Genomic DNA, 12746 nt, shown 5'->3' with positions numbered 1-12746 from the left:
GTCTTCCAAATGGTCAAGCGTTTGTGGCTTATCCGCTTAGGCCAATGACTTTACATAGCCCCACAGAAAGTAGTTAGCGGTGTTAAATCACAAGATCTTGGAGGCCAATTCACAATTCCAAAACGTGAAATTAGGCGGTCACCAAACGTGTCTTTCAATAAATCGATTGTGGCACGAGCTGTGTGACTTGTTGCGCCGTCTTGTTGAAACCACATCTCCTGGACATCATGGTTATTCAATTCAGGAATGAAAGAGTTAGTAATCATAGCTTTATACCGATCACCATTGACTGTAACGTTCTGGCTATGATTCCACCAGCCCATAAAGCGCACCAAACAGTCAATTTTTCTGGATGTGACGGTGTTTCGACATATACTTGAGGATTAGCTTCGCTCTAAATGCGGCAGTTTTGTTTGTTGACGTAGCCGTTCAACCAGAAGTGCGCTTCATCGCTAAACAAAATTCGCTTATGAAAATCGGGAACAACGGCAATCTCGTTTTGGGCACGTTCGACGAATCTACGGCTTACTTGATGGTCGTTTGGCTTCAATTCTTGAATGAGTTGGATTTTGTAAGCACGTAAACCAAGATCCTTCCGCAAAATCTTCCATAAAGTGGATGGATAGAGATCCAATTTCTGTGCTCGATGGCGGATGGACTCATTCGGGTCTTCCTCAATGCTACACGTTACAGCAGCAATAGCTTCTTCTGTACGCACTGTACGGCGTCTCTGGGGATGCGAGTTATCAATAAGAGTAAACGTGGTGCGAAAACGTTCCATAGTTAATCGAATTAACTGCTCTGATGGATGATTTTGTCGACGATAAAATGGAAGTAGTGCGCGATACGTATTCCGCACAGAACCATTATTTTCGAAATAAAATTGCACTATTTGCAAGCGTTGTTCAGGCGTGGGTCTATTCATGGTGAATTGCCAACCAAACTGACAATAAATCACTTGACAGCTGTTAAATCGGTCGCCATCATGAACAGTAATGCCAACTTAAAGTTCTATACATCGAAAAAAAAAACACCCAATATAACTTATCTCGAAATCATGCACACAAGAATATAATGAAATGAAATATTGCAATGTGATCCTAATTTTGACTGCAGAATTGATATTACTGTACAAATTTGCACACCGGCTTCAATGATCTCAAACATCGCATTTAAAACCGTTATCTATTGCGAAACACAATAGATTTTGAAACAAAAATTACGTGTTAGGAGTGAGGGTATAAAGGCTGTCGTAGGTTTCGTGAAAATATATTACTGAATTCAGTTTTAGGGATGGCGGAAACGTTCCTTACTAATTAAGGTGTTTCCCCAAGAGATTTGAAAAAACCCGAAAAATTGAACATCCCGTTAAGTTACGATTACATTCACTTAGCTACTTAAGTTTAACTTAAACTTTTGTACTAAGCAGTTTATTTGAGGAGCGTGTTACAAAACCAGACATGTTTTTATAAATTTACTTCAAGAAAAATTTTGGCTGAACTATGTATATTGTGCATGTAAATTGAAATGGATTTTGCCATTTTTCAACAATTCCTGTAGTACTAATTTTCAAAAATCTTAAACCACAAATAGTCTAACTCAGTTCGGTTCGCATTTTAAGTATAAAGTGTAGATGTCTGGACCCTCTTTGCTTAAATCTATCGATGCGGTTTTAATGAAGCCGAATCGCTCAGAAATGGATCAGCCTCTGCTAAAGCGTTAGTTAGACTGCAATAAGCAAGCATTAGCTTTGATAGCCTATTTCAGTTCCTGGTAGTTTTAAGTATAAAGCACAACACCAAATGATTTTTAAGCAGAATCAAGATTTATATTGAAATAATCTAAAATTCATTTCCATATATTAACTAAGCTCTACAGATGATACAAACCAACATATATAGACAAGCTATTTACCGTGGATATTAAGGCTATTATTTAAAAAAAACAGTTCTAAAACTTTTAAAGATTAAGTAATATATTTTTTTTAAAAATAATTCAGCAAAGAGTACTAGTAGATCGGAAGCGAATAAACTCACCTCTAGTTAATCTAAAAGTTCAAAAAATCACACCACGGCTTTAAAGGGCAATTATGGAATGAAATTTTATCTAGCCCAACGTTTTGACACTTGTAAAATTTGTAGGTAATGTGACATTTTATTTAACACAATGACGCAACATTCTGGCACTAATTTCACAACTATGTAAAAAAAATTCTGTATTACGGTTATTGAAACAAAGCTGAAACAAAACAGAGTTAAAAAAAAATTCAAATTTATTTACAAGTTGCTAAAAACGTATTTCTGAAAACTAGTTCGTCATGCGTATGACACATCAAGCTTGATGGATGCGAATTTCCACTTCTGTGAATTAAAAGAACACGAATTTCACTGACCGATCGGTCATATCTAAGTCTCTTGGCAGAGCTAAAGTAGTATGTGTAATTCTTACGTTATACCTAAACCAACTAAAACTACGTATTGAAGTCTAAGAGGTGTTTTAAGGTGCTCTGATAAAAAGTGTCATATCTGTTGAATCTTTAATAATAGACCTTCAGAAACAGAATGAGTGATAGTAGTGACGTGGAAGAATATAAATCTCAATACGAAAATGCGAATAAAAAAAAGAGAAGGCATAAAGCAAGAAGTTTTTCAGCGAGTTCGATAAAATCATCAAATATCGATATAAATAAAATCGTCTGCATCGAGAGCAAGAAATCCTCGACTACGATAAAACCACCGCAGATAATGATTTGCTAAAGAAACTGCTTAGTAAAAACGATGAAATACGGAGCGGACCGAGGTTAATTAATACACAGGATAATCACGACAATGTTTTTGGATTTTATTTTCAAACCCAGGAACTCGGTTTCTAGAAGTCCACCACCGATGAACAATATTGAAAACTGAGATGTAACATTCTACAGGGATCGAACGAACAGGGATCTAATAAAAGATCCAGATTAGAAGCTAAGGCGGAAACGGAAAATAAAAATTAAAGGCAGTGCGAAGCTTATCAAACAGCAAAAATGTCAATAGACAGCAGAGACAACGAGATTCCAGAAAGTATGCTAGAAGAGATATTTCTAGAACTAGACAAAGTCAACAAGATAGCTTGTCATGATGAAGTAAATCTTAGGAAAGATGAAAGAAAACAGATTACAGAAGTTGCCAGCAATCTAAATAAACTCATTACTAGCCTTCGTTGTATTTAGATGCGGCAAATTAGAAACAGAAAACATGAGGCTGCAGCAATCTTTAGACAGATACGAGGACATTAGCGATAAGGTGGAGGACTTAAAAATATCAGACCAACAATGGATGGAACAATTATAATAGAAAGATATAATCAAAATCAGCAAGAAAAACTAAAAATTATAATAAGTTCAAAAGTAAATTTAAATATCAAGCAACTAAATAATAGTAACGATACATTGTTTATGGTCACAGTAATCAACAAAGGATTTTCAGATACCTAGTTCCTTGAAGAAGTGCAGGATTGAATGTCCAAATAGTGCAGGAACTAGAGTATAATATTGTAGACAAAATGAAAGTCATCATGAAGAAGCCTTGTCGTAATGTATCAAACGAAAATTGGATTCTTCAAGCCAACCCAGATATAGCCAAATGGTTTCTAAAAAAAGGAACTATCAATTTTGACCTAGTAAAAGCGCACGTTCAAGGGTAAGAGATAAACTCAGCGAGAGATAAAGACTGTCCAGAATTCCAGCGACGATTGGAACGCTTTAAAAATAGCATAAATTACGAAAATCGTTCTTTTATAAACAAAAAAGCAATGAACTATAAAAGAAAAATTGGAAGTAACGAAAACACCCTGCAAAACTACCCTACAAATAAAAATCTATACTCTTTGATACACCAAAACGTACAATCAATAGGCAATAGTGTGGACAAAATAGAAGACTTATTAAGTGATTATTGTGACTGTGTATTTGTGTGCATCACGGAACATTGGAAATCTCGGGACGAACTTGAAAATATTGGTATCCCTAATTTTAAATTAGCAGCCAGCTCCTGCAGGAATAAGGGACAAGATGGAGGCAGTGCCGTACACATTAAGCAAAATTTGAGAAGCAGCGAACGCAGGAAAATTGGTGAGTTATCAGTACAATGTCAACTGACGTTGACACTGTTGGAAATAAACAATACTATATTGCAGGGGACTTTAACATTGAAATGTTGTTACAAAACAATCGGAAGAATTCTCTATTTTTTTCTGTTTAGTTTTTTCGGAATATATCCAACTGTAACATGTAATACTAGAATAACACCAAACTGTAGTAGTCGTCTAGATAATATTTTTACTAATTTAATTAGTAATGAACATTCTAAGTAATTCAAGCTCATATTTCAGATCATTTGGCACAAAAATTAGCTTTTAGTTTGAAGAAGGGCAATGAAAATAAATTTGTACAAAAAATATTTTTTACCGACGATGATAAAGCATGTTTTCTTGAAAGGCTAATTGGGAAAATGTCTACAATGCTGACTAAATATGATTATATAAATGATTTCACAAATATCTTCAATGAGTGCTTCCCTCTCGAAAGGGCTCACGGCAACAAAAAAAAAGAAAGTTACAAAATCTTTAAATCCAACAGAGACTAGATATACTGCTAACCTTGTCAAAAACAAACACTAACTACAAGTATTTATACAAAGTAACAAAGAAGGAATATGATAAACTTCTAATTGAAGAAATAAAGCAATTATACGAAAAGAGAAGAGTAAACTCGGATAACCAAATGAAAAGTATGTTGTCAATCTGCGGCGAAATTACAGGAAAACGTAACCAAAAACCTTCCCGACTTCCCTGAAGATCCTACAAAATTTACAAACGATTTTAACAAGCACCTAACAACAGATGCGCAAACGTATATTCCATTTCAAAATAACATAATAGGCAAGCGATCTTTCTAGAGCAACTAAAATTAGCTCCATTTAAACCAGTTTACAAAAAAGGAGACTTGAAGGATCTAGATAACTATCGACCAATTAGTCTTACCCAGCTTTTCTTCTCTTGGAAATAGTGATATGCTCCAGATTAGTTGAATTTATGAATAAATGTCAATTTTTCCCTAGCTCTCAACATAGCTATTTGAAAAACAGATCAATCAGTTCCGCCATTTTTCAGTTCACAAAAACAATCTTGGAGCAGTTTGAGGAAAAAAACTTAGTCATAGGTTTATTCTTAGACCTTAGTAAGGCATTCGATTGCCTAGACCATAAAATCTTATTGGACAAAATGGAGAGATATGGAATTCGTGGTAAGGCACTCAATTGGATACAATCATACCTTTTAAACAGAAAACAGCACGTGATCGTTCAAAGTAAAAACAATATTACAAAATCTGAAATCTTACAAAATAGTACACGGATACCACAGGGTAGCATACTAGGACCAATTCTTTTTACTTTTTGTATAAACGACCTACCAATGGGCATAGATAATTTTTTGATAACTAATTATGCGGATGATAAAAATATTTTAGCACCTGGAGGAAATATATTGGCTGTAACAAATAAAACGAAAAATGCAGTCAAAATAATAAATTCATGGTTCATAAAAAAAAGGTCAATCCTAATAAAACAAATATTATTTTATTTAGAATAAAACAAAACCAAATGGCCCAGATTCCTGACTATCTAGAAATTATTAAAATAAATGTAGAGTTTACGGAGAATACAAAGTTTTTAGGTGTTCACATAAACGAGCATTTAGAATGGGAAACACATATACGGACAGTATCTACAAAATTAAATAGGGTGGGTTATGCAATTAAAGTTATCGGAAGGTATATGAGAACGGAAGCCTTAAGAACTGTTTATTGTGTCAATTTTGAATCTATTGTACGGTATGTTCTGGTATATTCTGGGATTGTAGCTTTGAACTAAAAAAAGTGTTTATTGCAGAGGATGATATATATATATATATATATATATATATATATATATATATATATATATATATATATATATATATATATATATATATATATATATATATATATATATATATATATATATATATATATATATATATATATATATATATATATATATATATATATATATATATATATATATATATATATATATATATATATATATATATATATATATATATATATATTTACGAATGTCTAATATTTATATTTAAAAATAGAAATGAATTTAACGTACACTCAGAATATTATGGTACCTAGTCACAGACTGTCAATAACAGAAAAAGGACCTTATTATATGTGCATCAAGATATTTAACCATCAACCGAACGGAAACGTTAATAAGCCTAGAACCATATACACTTGACGAATATTTTGACGTCATTTCATTTGTACTTTTCTTGTAAAGCAAATTGTATTATTATAAACTGACACAAGGTCACAAAATTTCTGGGAAATTACAACTTCGCCAGCAGTTTTCGTATTATATATTATAATTTTCCAGTAAAATAGTATGTTCTTCTGTAGAGAATGCCATGATTTGTTTTTATACCTGTTGGCGCTATAAACTACGTTAAACTAGGTAAAAAATTAGATTTCTTATCCATCCATTTGAACCCTCGGATACCAATTACCAAATTGTTACTGTTGTTATTATTTACTGCTTACCCAACTTTCTCAAAATATTTTTCTTAATCATCCTGAATATACGTGTAGTAAATATCTCTATTATATATAATTTTATTTCGTTTTCAACCACCTAAGAATGTTTTTAACACTTTTTTATTTTCCCCTTATTAAAATTGCTTTTATATTTAAAATGTAAAACATTGAAGAACTGAAATATTGTTATACTTTTTTGTTACCACCATATGAGGACATTGATGAATACGCATTCAAACACGTACTGTTGAAGGTGACATATTTGCGTATGTGTACGTTTTTGAATGCGCATTCATCAACGCGGACATCGATGTCCGTCTATAGGAGCCTTAAAAGACCCCACGCATTTTTTTTCTATCGCGCTCCTTCGGATTACCATGAAACTTTCGCAAAATCCATGTAGTATTATATTACACCGTGTGCCAAATAAAACGACCCACTATACGATCTGGAAACCCATAGGAGATACGAAAAAAGTGTCGCACAAAATTTTCTTGGGCTCTCCTGAAGATTTAATATATTACAATTTTGTTGATACAGGGTGTCCCAAAAGTGTCTCCTATGACATAAATTTTGTTATTTTAAATAGAACACCATGTACATATCGACATTTTTGTAATCTTTGGTTAAAATAAAGATCACTTTCTTAAAAAAATACTAATAAAAATGAATTCTGCGGTTTTACTAAATCTGTATTGCTAGCAATAGGTTTTATTCGTTTATCTGGAGTATAATACTTTAAAATAAATGGGATGATGTCTTTGCTATTTAAAAAATATCTAATATTGCCCACAAGTGACCAAAAACTTAAAAATTCAACAAGAATTTATACGGGTGTTATCTTAAACCTCGAATGTCTCAAAAAGTAAGTAAAATTGACAAATTAAGCTTATTTTAATTATGGAACGCATTAATGTAACGTCAAATGCATCAACTGTTATAAAGTGAAAATAAGAATATTTTGAAAAAGATCGAAATTACGATCGAAACGTCAATAGATATTTAAAAAAAAAACACATTATTTGTTTTCGAGAGACCGAATACACAAGAAAATTTCAAGAGAATATACACTGGACGGTCCAAGAAACCAAATGGGTAGTCGTGGCTCGCTAGTTGAAGAACAAAGGATTGCTATTGCAGGGATGCAGCCAAAAACATTTTCGTGATGTTAAGGGTGTTCTTTGGGCTTTAAAAGAATATTCTTTTCGGTTTGTGAAAGTCACATTTAATTGAGATTACGAATAAGGCTTAAAATCATCAAGGAGACCGAGAGTCTTCCCATATTAAAATTCTTTTCGGTAAAATGGAGTAGAGATCTCCAATATATATATATATATATATATATATATATATATATATATATATATATATATATATATATATATATATATATATATAGCTTTAGGTTTTTGGAATATTTCTGCAATTTTAGTAGGTTTTATGAGTTATGAGTATAAATTAGATTTGATTGTTTGGAATTTATGTATCACCCTACTTAGTTTGTTTACAAACTTTTGCAGATCGAAAGGCACTAAACAATGACAAGCTTCGTCGGCCATGATTAAAAGTACATTTTATTTCGTCCAGACCATAGAAGTAGAAAGTTTTGCCGTACGACAAAATTAAATTAACATTTACATCCAATCATCCAGCAATTTTCAACCATATCATAACTCCGCCTCGAACATTATTGGCATCGCATAGCAATAAGAGGGACGGACCATCACGTTGCGAGACCGTTTCCTCCCACCACGCCACAAAATACTAAAATATTGATGCCTCCCGTTATATATGCAACACCGGTAAGAGATATAAAACTTACCCGTATTGGCCATATCTTACAGTTACTGTGTTCCTTACGGCACGCGTTTCACCCCTTCGGGAAAAACAATTTCTACCTTGCCGGCTGAAGAAGTTGTTTCTTCTCTTTCTGGGCTTCGCCTCCCCGCTGCCCTTCCCGCCCGTGTTTTATGACATATTAGTTTGGATAGATTTTGTTTTGCCGGAATCTTATTTAGAGTCGAAGGTGAACGAACTAATACAAAAAAGTAGCAATGCGAAAAATGAAGAAGAAGATGGAGGCAAACTTTTTTAATTAGCGCAGTGTACTTGAAGAGGGGGCGATAAAAATAAAAATAAGGAAAGCATTAAAATACAAAATAATAGGGAAGGGTGGGGTAAGGCGGCCCACTTAAACATTTTATTATTTTTTGTGGATTTTGTCCATCAAATCGATTTATTCTTGAGCTTTAACTAAATTTACCAAAGTTTTGGAGAAGTTTCTGGCCGTCGTGCCTCACTCTCCCAATTATTATTGGTATTTATAAGATTTCCCAAAGATTTGGCTCTAGGTTAAATCAATAGTTTCAATAGTTTAATTATAATTCGGTTAGAATATGGAATAGCTTTTTTTTTAGAATTTTTAAGCTGTCCATTTTACCCCTGGTATTACGCAAAGGGCTAAAAATGTACAAATAACCAGAATTTATAATTATAATAAAGAAAAGGTAAATTTTTGAGGTGGGCCCTTTACCCCACCCTCACCTAAAAATATAATAAAATTTTATTTTGATACAGGGTCCACCAACACAGCTGGGACAGAGGTTAATTGCAGTAAGAATAAAAATTTATTCTGATATAAAATGTTATTTATTCTGATACAATATGTTATCCCTCAATTTTTGCCGCATGTTACGCATATTATTAATAATTGCTTGTCTACTAACAAATTGCCTAAACCCTGGAAATACGCTAACTTCATCCCTGCCCCTAAAACCTCTCAACCGCATGATGTTTCTCAATTCCGACCTATTAGAATTCTTTCTATTTTATCTAGAGTGCTAGAAAACGTCGTTGAGAAGCAGTTTGGAGATTTTATAGCTCGGTGCGATATTCGGCCCCCAACGCAATCAGGCTTTAGGGCAGATTATGGTATATATATATACATATATATATATATATATATATATATATATATATATATATATATATATATATATATATATATATATATATATATATATATATATATATATATATATATATATATATATATATATATATATATACAGCTGTTTTAAAAGTTTGTGACGATATATTTCGGGCAAATGATGTATAAATATTGCTTGATTATAGCAAGGCATTTGACACCCTGGACCACCGGCTGCTCTTTGCTAAACTGGAATGCTTTGGTGTGGGGGCTGGTGTGTTGCGCTTTTTTAAAAGTTACTTTTCTCTGTGTCAAAGAGTATTCTTTAATAACAGCTATTCCAATTATGTAAATATTCGCAGGGGTGTGGCACAGGGTAGTATTTTAGATCCGTTGCTGTTTTCTGTTTACATCCCCGGCTTCTGTAAATTTAAAAGCATTGTTCCTCGCATCAGTACGCAGACGACACTGAAGTATATCTCTTTTAATTACTCCCAGCTTTATGTCGACGTTAATAATATAAATAGTGACCTACGCGCTCTCAGTGATATTTTTAAAAAAATATTATTATTATTATTATTATTATTATTATTTTGAGAGGGGAAATCGTCAAGAAGACACTATCCTGCCCGTACAGTCTAGCTTGTGGAATTTTTACCCACTAAAACGCCACGTTCGATACACCCGGAACCGTCGAACCGTCTGTGGACATAACCTCAGGTGCATCTGCCAGTCGGTCTAAGTGCTGGTTCTCCTATGCCTTCCGAGTTCGTCTCTTTCCTTTAAACTCATAATGTTACGGTTCATTTTGTGCACCACATTCCAATATTCCTTTTTTAGGGTCATAGTTTGATTTATATTATCCGGCGTCAGTGTGTACCCTATTTTATCATTTGCATCCCTTCTCATATCTTTCCAATCAAATATAGTGTGCTCTGCCGTATCTTCCTCTGTGCAGTATATGCATCGATCTGCCTCATCTTTATGAAAAAAATTGTCTATTTCTCGATGCACACAATCTATCCAGCTTTTAATATTCTTTATCAGTCCACTGCGCTTTTTGTCTCTCTATCCCCTGTCTTGCCACTCTATCAAGGATATTTGTCTTGACCTAGTTTTTCTGTCCCTTTGTTCTTTGTTTTCTTGTATACATATTCGCAATAAGTAAGTCCATAGGTACGACACCAGTCACAACCTGAAGTGCAACCGCGGATGTCGTCCTGTGGGCTGATGCCACTCGCAGAAGCATGTTTCTTTGTGCGCTAAGGACTTTGTTTATGTATTTTGCTTTCTCGATTATTATTATTATTATTATTATTATTATTATTATTATTATTATTATTATTATTATTCAAAGTCATGCAGAATTTTGTGCAACGGAAATTATTGATAATAAGACTGATTTGTTTCCTCTTTACAGATCTTTTACTTCAGGTAACGCATCAATTTTCATTGATCATTTAAACAGAGTTATGTTTCCTTCATAAACGTTAGGATAATTTAATTATTGTTGGCGATTTTAACGTAGACTTAACACAGAAAACATCTCAATCAGAGGAATTAAAAATATATTCATTTTGTTTGACTTAGTGTTTTTTGTAAAAGAACGTACCAGGAAGTCTAAATCAGTAGATTCCTGTTTGGACAATGTAAGTTCCAATTTTCCTAGTGACCGGATAGGTGCCATAATTTGTAATCTCGTTTTGTCAGATCATTTGGGACAATTAATAAAAGTTAATTTGTCAGTACTTTAATATTAAGTAAAAAACGTATAACTGCGTTCGGTAACAGTCTGGAGCACATTAAGTGGCCCAAACTTGTCAGTAACGAACAAAGTGGCGTAGATTTTTGTTCTATGTTTATTGAACAACTTAGGGGAGCTGTCGATACTTTCTTTTCCATTGTTAACGCAACTATCCATCGTTCGCCAATTAAATGGTTCACTGATAACCTTAAAGAAATGCACCAGCATCTTTTCTGTGTTAAAACAAATTACCATAGTTCAAAAAGTAATCAAGACTTTCATGCTTACAAACGGTTGCATAAAGAATATCGTCACACTTTAAACGTGGAGAAAAAGAAAACTTATGATGACATAATTTTGAGTTCAAATGAAAAATCTAAAACGACATGGAATATTGTTAATTCGGAGGGACGGTCTAAGCACAGTATCTCTACTCAATAATCAATTACTCCGTTGGAGTTCAACAGATATTTTGCTTCTGTGTCAGCGGAGATAACGAAAGCCATTACACCGTCAGTAGTAGTGCTATGACCTACATCTCCAGATTAACTAGACTCAATTTCGCGATTTTTATGTCAGCAGTTTTGGAAAGTGAAGTTAGGGAAGTGATTTTGAAACTAAAAAACTCTCATTGTCTTGACTATTCAATGACTAAAATTCTTCCACTCCATACAAAAGGGGATCCGAATATCTTAGATAATTTTAGACCTATAGCAATCGTTCCTATTACTGGAAACATTTTTGAGTCGATAATAAAAGATAAAGTTATAGCTTACTTTGAGGGAAGGAAATTATTAACAGATTCCCAATTTGGTTTTCGATCGGGTACGTCCACCATCCGTGCCTTATACACAATGATTGAGCATGTGGTTCATAGGTTTGAGGAGGGCTTGTCGACTCAGCAAGGCACTCCACTGCGTGGATACTAATATACAGTAGAAACTCTATATAGTGAAATTGAAGGGACTGCTTTTTTTTTCATTATAAAGAGTTATACTTGAAACATAACAACATGCATATGTGTTCTGCAATATGTAATTATATTACATACATATTTTAACATCTACTTATTTACGTATTTTCACCACTTCCTTCCCATGATACATAAAAAATTTCTCTAGCAGCTTAACTGAATATAGGGCTTGTTGAATGGTTGATGGTTGTGATGGTAATGTTTGTTGTTATATGGCTTCCTCTGTCAAGTATGCTGTTGTAGAAAAATCCTGATCTATCACCGTAAAATCTTGCAACTCCTCACTTGTAAACGTAATTGTTGTTTGAAACTGCTTTATCCACTCGTTTAGTGGCTGATCATTTTTAAGTACTGTACGCATTCTCTCTCGGTAATAAGTCCTGCATGACGATAGGAGTGTTGGATTGTTTCTGCTGTCACCTCTTTCCAAGCTTTACTCATAAAGTTGACTAGATCATTTCCATTAAAATGTTTT

General features: G+C 33.4%; 1 protein-coding gene across 1 annotated transcript in view; it reads right to left on the bottom strand.

Moving 5' to 3' along the window:
* Nucleotides 1-2124, bottom strand: part of LOC132708237 (uncharacterized) — a 44593-nt gene extending 42469 nt beyond the window's left edge. The window contains exon 1 of the mRNA XM_060680415.1: nucleotides 2037-2124. The gene's annotated coding sequence lies outside the window, so the exon portion shown is untranslated. The remainder of the gene's footprint in view (nucleotides 1-2036) is intronic.
* Nucleotides 2125-12746: the final 10622 nt, after the last annotated feature.

Source organism: Cylas formicarius, unplaced genomic scaffold (genome assembly GCF_029955315.1).
Source record: "Cylas formicarius isolate icCylForm1 unplaced genomic scaffold, icCylForm1.1 PGA_scaffold_10__41_contigs__length_53128322, whole genome shotgun sequence".
Classification (NCBI taxonomy): Eukaryota; Metazoa; Arthropoda; class Insecta; order Coleoptera; family Brentidae; genus Cylas; species Cylas formicarius.
This window is presented reverse-complemented; position numbering and strand designations above follow the sequence as displayed.